Here is a 7,038-nt window from a genome sequence, read left to right as displayed (position 1 = left end):
CAATATGACTCAACCAAGAGTTTAAATAATATATATACAAATGCTCATTGTTAGTAAGCCATAGAAATAATGTTGTCCACATGCTACATCAAGTTGAACAACATAATCACAAATTTCACATCATATTCTTATAAGAAATTAATCTCATACACAAGGAATATGTTCGAACTCATATTTATTCGGAAATATCTCTCAACAATGAGACTTCAGAGTTGCCACTTGCACAATTTTCCATTCCCTTGAGGAAAAACTCATATAAAGCATTCATAGGATGCAGATCAATATTACTATTGCAGTACTTCAACAATTTCTATTGCAAGGCTTTGATTGTTTAACAACATATGAAAGTCAACCTCATTTCAGGTGAAGATCAAGTGGCACTCTAACTAGCCTGCAGGATCAACGCCCTACTTCTTAAGTACTCCCAGGTCGAGTGGCGAAACTGAAGTTTACTTAAAAACCATCTTCCTAGACAGAGTGTTTAAGAATGATGACTTTTCCATGTTCTCACTAAATTACAATTGAAGCCTATGATATATGCTCTTATTTTTATACAAATGATTTTACTAAAAAGTTTGAGCAATATCTATGCACAAATTATTTCAATCAATGTCATTAGTATTCAAAATACTAAAGAAATAAGTACTACTAAGTAATCAAAATCTAGACAGCTCAACTAGAATTCAGTACTAAGACAATCATACTTCATGCGAACCCTTAGAACTAGAGCAAATATAGTTACTCAAAAATAACTACTTATTTAAAGAGGTTCAATACTCATCTTGCTCTATCAGATTGACTTTTGCTAGTGTTAGTGTTTTTAATTGTTCCAAAAACCCCATCTTATAATTGGCAATATTATTATGGCATACTAAGATAGGTTTAGCATCTGTCCGTCCAGCTCTACAGACGACTGATCAATCAGAAGCAACAACAGAAGGACTGACACTGAAGATCTGATTTAAGAAGGTGTTTTCTTAAAAGCTGTACGCGCTTTGCAGAAGACAGTTTTGGAAGGAAGATCAGCGTATCTGTTTTTGAAAGGTATGGACCGAATCTTTAAGATTACATTCTTCAAATATTGTCCTACCATCTACAATCAAAGACATCTATGGAAGGAGTGTTCTATCGACGGATCTATAAGTACCATCATTCTAAGATAATTAGGGTTACGCCTTAAGCAAGAAGAAACACTCCACATCTGCTATATGAGACTAGATCTTTGATTATTATGCATCTTCTCAATACAACATGTTCATGGTGATTAAGATGATGAACTTGAGAAGAATCACTGCTGCTTAAACGAAAAGACACTGTGATCACACAGTTGTGGGAACAACTGTATAGAGCGTCATTGAAGTGGACTGCATCAGAGTGGGCTCTCCAAGTGAAGGGATTTCATTGGACTTCTGTATGCATGGCTCTCCATCTTCAACAATCCACTAAACCTGTGTAGACTGGGTATGTACCTTGTGTGGGGCACTTGGGTAGGATTATTGTATATCTACCTTTGTACATTGGACTATGATTTAGTGGATTGGACGCCTATGTGATCGCCCCCCAGACGTAGATACACACTGTATCGAACTGAGTAAACATTCTGTGTCTTTGGCTTTGTGCTGTTATCTTCTCTTTAATCTTCTCTATGATTTATTATTACTGACTGACTTCATCGCTGAATCAGTCAGTACATTTCGTCAATTGATTAATCTAGTTAATCTGTTTAAAAAGAGGGAATGCAAAATTACAGCTAGTTTTGCCATTGTGATGGTAGCACTGGTGTGCTCGGTGTCCTTGCTTTCTGCATGTAAAACACCTTCCTTTGAACTTCTTGATTTTTCTACTCCTTTTGTTGTAGACAGTTCTGACACTTTGATTTTCAGTTTCATTGGCACCGTACTTTTCTGACAGTGATTCCCAAATGACTTTCGCCGAGTCTTGTTTGACATAGATGTCAAACAAATCATCATTCATTTGTGACAGAAGGTATCCTCTGGCTGCCGCATTGTCATTTCTAAAATGCATCAGAGTTATACCCGGTTCTTGACCCAGAATATAATCTATTTCAGGACTGCTTTCTCTCAATTCTTCACCTGGAGTGTAATCAGATTCATGGTTAGCTTTTGTAGCACCAAAGGGAGGGAACACTGTTGGAGTAGGTTCAGGTGCAACTGAATATAGCACGTAAACCAACTTTAATTGTTCAAAGAGAATAAGCATTCTTTGAGCCTACCTGCTGTAATATTTCCCATCAAGCGCGGTGATTTTTGATAGATCTGGTATGACAGAAGGTGCCATAATGCTAAAGGTTGACTGTTGCACTAATAACGTTTTTAACTGTTGGGGAAAACTACAACGTCAACGCGCGATCTGGAAGCCTTTTAAGAAGCACGGACACTACTGGTGTATGGATGAAAGAAAATCTGTGCCGTGTTATAATAACACTACCTTAAAAGCGTTATTTTCCCGGTAACGGTGCAGATAGAACCCAGACACGCTTTCGACAGGCTACAGAGACCAACTACGGATAGCTTGCACTAGCAATCACGTAGGCGAACCTCACTATTACTCAGACTTTAATAGGCAGACACGAAATTATATAATATATATATAAATTATATATATATATATATATATATATATATATATATATATATATATATATATATATATATATATATATTATAATATTAAATCTCACACGAGAAAGAGAAATAAGCTTTTGTCTTTTCCTATTTTCCTTGTTGGTGTGTTTTAGACAAAGGACAAGCTCCTTTATATACTATAGGGTAGGGGATATTTCAACTCATTCCATCCACACATTTTCTAGAAATTAGGAACCATGAAGCCACTCCTTTGTACGCAAGTAATGACAAGGCATTAGTGACTCTCCAAAAAATGCGCTGCTTCTTTGAATGGAATATTTCCAACATTAGGAGGTGAAGGAGGAAGTGGCCTTGGTTGAAGAAGAGGGGGAACACAAAGGAGTTGAGAGCTCAAGGTATATCCCATGGAAGCTCAAAACTATTATTTTAATCCTAAGTGTTGATATTATTTGTTTGTGTGATGCTGTTGATAAATCTTGTGTTTATGGGTGATGTAAGTGGTGTATATTGATGTGATGTTGATGTTTTATCGTGGGTTTATGATATTTGTGAGATTAGAATGCCTTCTTGTTGTCTTGATCTGTTGTTGGTGCTGTTCGAAGAAAAACAGAGGAGAATAGGCTACTGCCTCACTCTCCTCTGTTGTGCTAACGGGACTTGCCGCATACCCAGGAGGGTATGCGGCGAAGTCCTGCCAGTTCGTGACAGGGTGTGAAGGGCCTTGTACCCTGCCAGTCACGCCCAATACCACGCAGAGCTTGTGGCAGGGCTTGCAAGCCCTGCCTGCCTAGTCATTTGGTATGAAACAAATGTTCCTAACAGTGCATGACCGCACGTCCCTAGGTTGTGCATTTTCATGGTGCATTTGTGCATTTCAAAACACTTTGTGATGCATTTATACATACATAATGGCCGCACGGTAACAGGACGCCGCATTTGAACCAGTATATATAAATAAATATATAAATACACACACACACACACACAAGGGATCAGGTGCGGAACTTCTCTCAGGTGAAACGTGCAGGTTAATCATAGTCTTTGATCTTTCCAAAATCAACAGCCCAAAATGAAGAACAATTAATTAAAAAAAAAAACGCAGTAGTGACATTATGGTCATTTTGCGTAAGGTCACAACTTAAGGTACTTAAGTTTAAAGCTTAAGGTGTATAAGTTCAAAGTTTAAGGTGCATAAGTTTATAGCTTAACGTGTGTAAGTTTATAGCATTAGGTGCCTAAGTTTAAATTTTAAGGTGCTTAAGTCTAAAACTTAAGGTGTGTAAGTTTATAGCATTAGGTGCCTAAGTTTAAAGTTTATGGTGTTAAGTCTAAAACTTAAGGTGCGTAAGTTTATAGCTTAAGGTGCATATGTTTAAAGCTTAAGGTGCGTAAATTTATAACTTAAAGTGTATATATTTAAAGTTTAAGGTGCGTCACTTTCTAGTTTACGGTGCATCAGTTTAACTCTTAAGGTGCGTATGTTTAAATCTTAAGGTGCATTATTTTCCAACTTTAGATGCATAAGTTCGAAGCTTAAGGTGCGTATGTTTATAGCTTTAGGTGCCTAAGTTTAAAGTTTAAGGTGCTTAAGTTTAAAGTTTAAGGTGCGCAAGTTTATAGCTTAAGGTGCATAAGTTTATAGCTTAAGGTGCGTATGTTTAAAGCTTAAAGTGCATTACTTTCTAGCTTAAGGTATATAAGTTCAAAGCTTTAATTTCGTCAATTCGAGACACTTGATCATTTGGATCCATATTGCCAAGGAAGCACGCTTTTTTTTTTTTTTTTTGCAGTTGATCTAGATTAGATCAACGACTTAGATCTCACCATATTTTTCACTTGAAAAAAACTTCGCATGTGAACCATCCCCTATAATAATAATAATAATAATAATAATAATAATAATAATAATAATAATAATAATAATAATAATTATAGTGACATTTACAAAAAGATTTATATAATTAGAAGTTTAGCTCTACTATCATGGTGAAACTATCTAACTATCTGTAAACGAAAATAACAAAATAAAAATCACCATTAAATAAGCGGTAATTGTACTAGGAAATCTTGTGCAATGCGTTCAACAAAAATAAAATTTTGAGGTTGATGTGTTTACCGTTGACTCAAGACTTGGTTCTAAATAAGGTCTACTCAAACTAACATTAATCATTGACGACCAAGATTCCATAACATAGTGGTCAATGAAGTTTCATTTCCTAACAAACATAGCGTGACACCTATAATATTTTTCTTCTATTTATTTATTTATAATAATTAAATTTATTTTTTTTCTGGCCCACGACCTTAATTGCCAATCGTTATACCCTACACCACGGCGCACATAGCACTGTGCGCTTGCGCCTCCCAAAACGACGTCGTTTTGGGAGGCGCGGTAGGAAGTTGCTGGGATTATGTGTATTTGTTCACACAGTTATGTGTATTGGTTCATACAGTTATGTGTATTGGTTAATACAGTTATGTACATTTTTTATACAATTATGTACATTCTTTTTATACAATTATGTACATCTGAATCAGAAAATTTGTGTGTATTATGTTAATAGTTGATGTGTATTATGTTAAAAGTTTATGTTTATTATGTATTATGTTAGATTATGTGTATTATCTTTTAAAAAGAGTATGTATATTTTGTTATATAATTATGTACATTCATGTATACAATTATGTGTATTCTAGTATAACATTATGTACATTCTTGAACAGCGGGTTTTTTTTTTTAAAAAAAAAAAACTACTGCCATTCACTGGGGCGGGAAATTTCAAAAAAAATAAAAATAAAAATTAAACGACGTCGTTTTGCATCTGGGCACATAGTGCAACGCGCGCCGTGGTGTAGGATATAAATTGCCCTTAATTGCATACTGCATATATATTGATATACTATTGAGTGAACACAGGATTCTAAATAAAGTTTACTCAAAAATAAATTTGGTTACCGTAAATGGCCGTGCACTCTCATCCCTTAAGAGAGGTCGTGAGTTCAAACCCTCTCTCGTATAGAAAAATCAATATGGCCTGTACTTTGCCCCTTAATTGAGCCGGCTCGCTGCGAATGGAGATTAGTATGAGTATGATACAGACTTAAAGGTGTCTCTTACAATTAGGGTTTGCTCAGGACACCTCATGTTCTGACAAAAAAAAAAAAATAAAGTTTACTCAAAAGTAAAAAATAACATTATGGCAAATTATTGTGTGGACCACAATTCACAAAGCTGTGTGGATCACGGTCAAAAACGATGTGATTTTGATGTTAAAAAAATTCTTTGCTCCGTGCGCGTGTTAGAATAATGAACATTTTGGCGTAAGATAATGTATTTTAGAGTTAATTCCAGCGGAAATTCTTTACCTTTTGTGGCAATTTCAAATTTAGTCCTAGACTATCGTTTTTGCCATTAACATCCCTGACTATCATATTTTGGACACTTTTTGTCTTTTCAATAACTTTTATGATGAAACTCCATTTTAGGCAAGGACATTTTTGTCTCGTCACTTTTTTTTTTTCTATTTTTCTTCATGTCTTGTGCGCCTACCGGCACAGGATGCAAGAATTTTTGCAATTCTTGATTCTTCTTCCCAATTGATCCTAGCAATAAACACTAGCGAAACCACCAAGCAAACAGCAACTCCGGCGACTAAACCTATAAGCAACCCTACAATTCCAAGATGAACCTTAAATGCCAAAATCACACCCAGTAGCAACGCCAGCAGGTAGTATCCGCAGACTCACTATCATATGTTCCTAGCTACGCCATCGTCATTCCTTGCACTATTCCACCGAAAACCACCATCGGGAAGTTCACCACTTCCATTACCGCCATTATTAATACCATCTTTTTCACTGCAACGATGATCCCTTTCTCGTTAGTGAACACAGCTCCCTAGAACCCTTTTTCGCGAGCCATGGTCGCGTCGTTGAGGACACTAGAGATGACTGCCAAATCCAAGGAGACGTGTACGGAACTACGGATGCACAGGTTGCTAATGACTACATAATAGAGAACACCAAGTGATCAAAGTTGTGAACAATGACAATTATTTCCAGCACCTCCTTCGCGTCCGGCATGTTGCTGGTGAGAAGCGCTAAGATCTCGTAGCACCACTATTCAAGGAAAGTTGTGAGGCAGCACGACCCGACGAGTTTAAACAGGATGATCCAATCCCCGCTACTTTGCTCCCATCACTTCCATCTTTCCACTTCTGCTCTTCCCCCTCCCCTTTCCCCTTTTCCTTTTCCGCCACCACAAAATATATAGAAAGCATCACCACATTAACATGACGTCTGTTACCCAAAACACCATGGAAACTCCTTGAACTCCCATGGCGTTTGACATAAACACATTTAAAGGCAAGTGTATATATTCCGACTGGTAAAGTTGTGGCTGCTAAGAATTGAAGAAAACTAGTCTGCACAT

Source organism: Ipomoea nil, unplaced genomic scaffold, assembly GCF_001879475.1.
Source record: "Ipomoea nil cultivar Tokyo-kokei standard unplaced genomic scaffold, Asagao_1.1 scaffold2700, whole genome shotgun sequence".
Lineage (NCBI taxonomy): Eukaryota > Viridiplantae > Streptophyta > Magnoliopsida > Solanales > Convolvulaceae > Ipomoea > Ipomoea nil.
The sequence above is the reverse complement of the archived record's forward strand: the minus strand, read 5'-3'. Positions refer to the sequence as shown.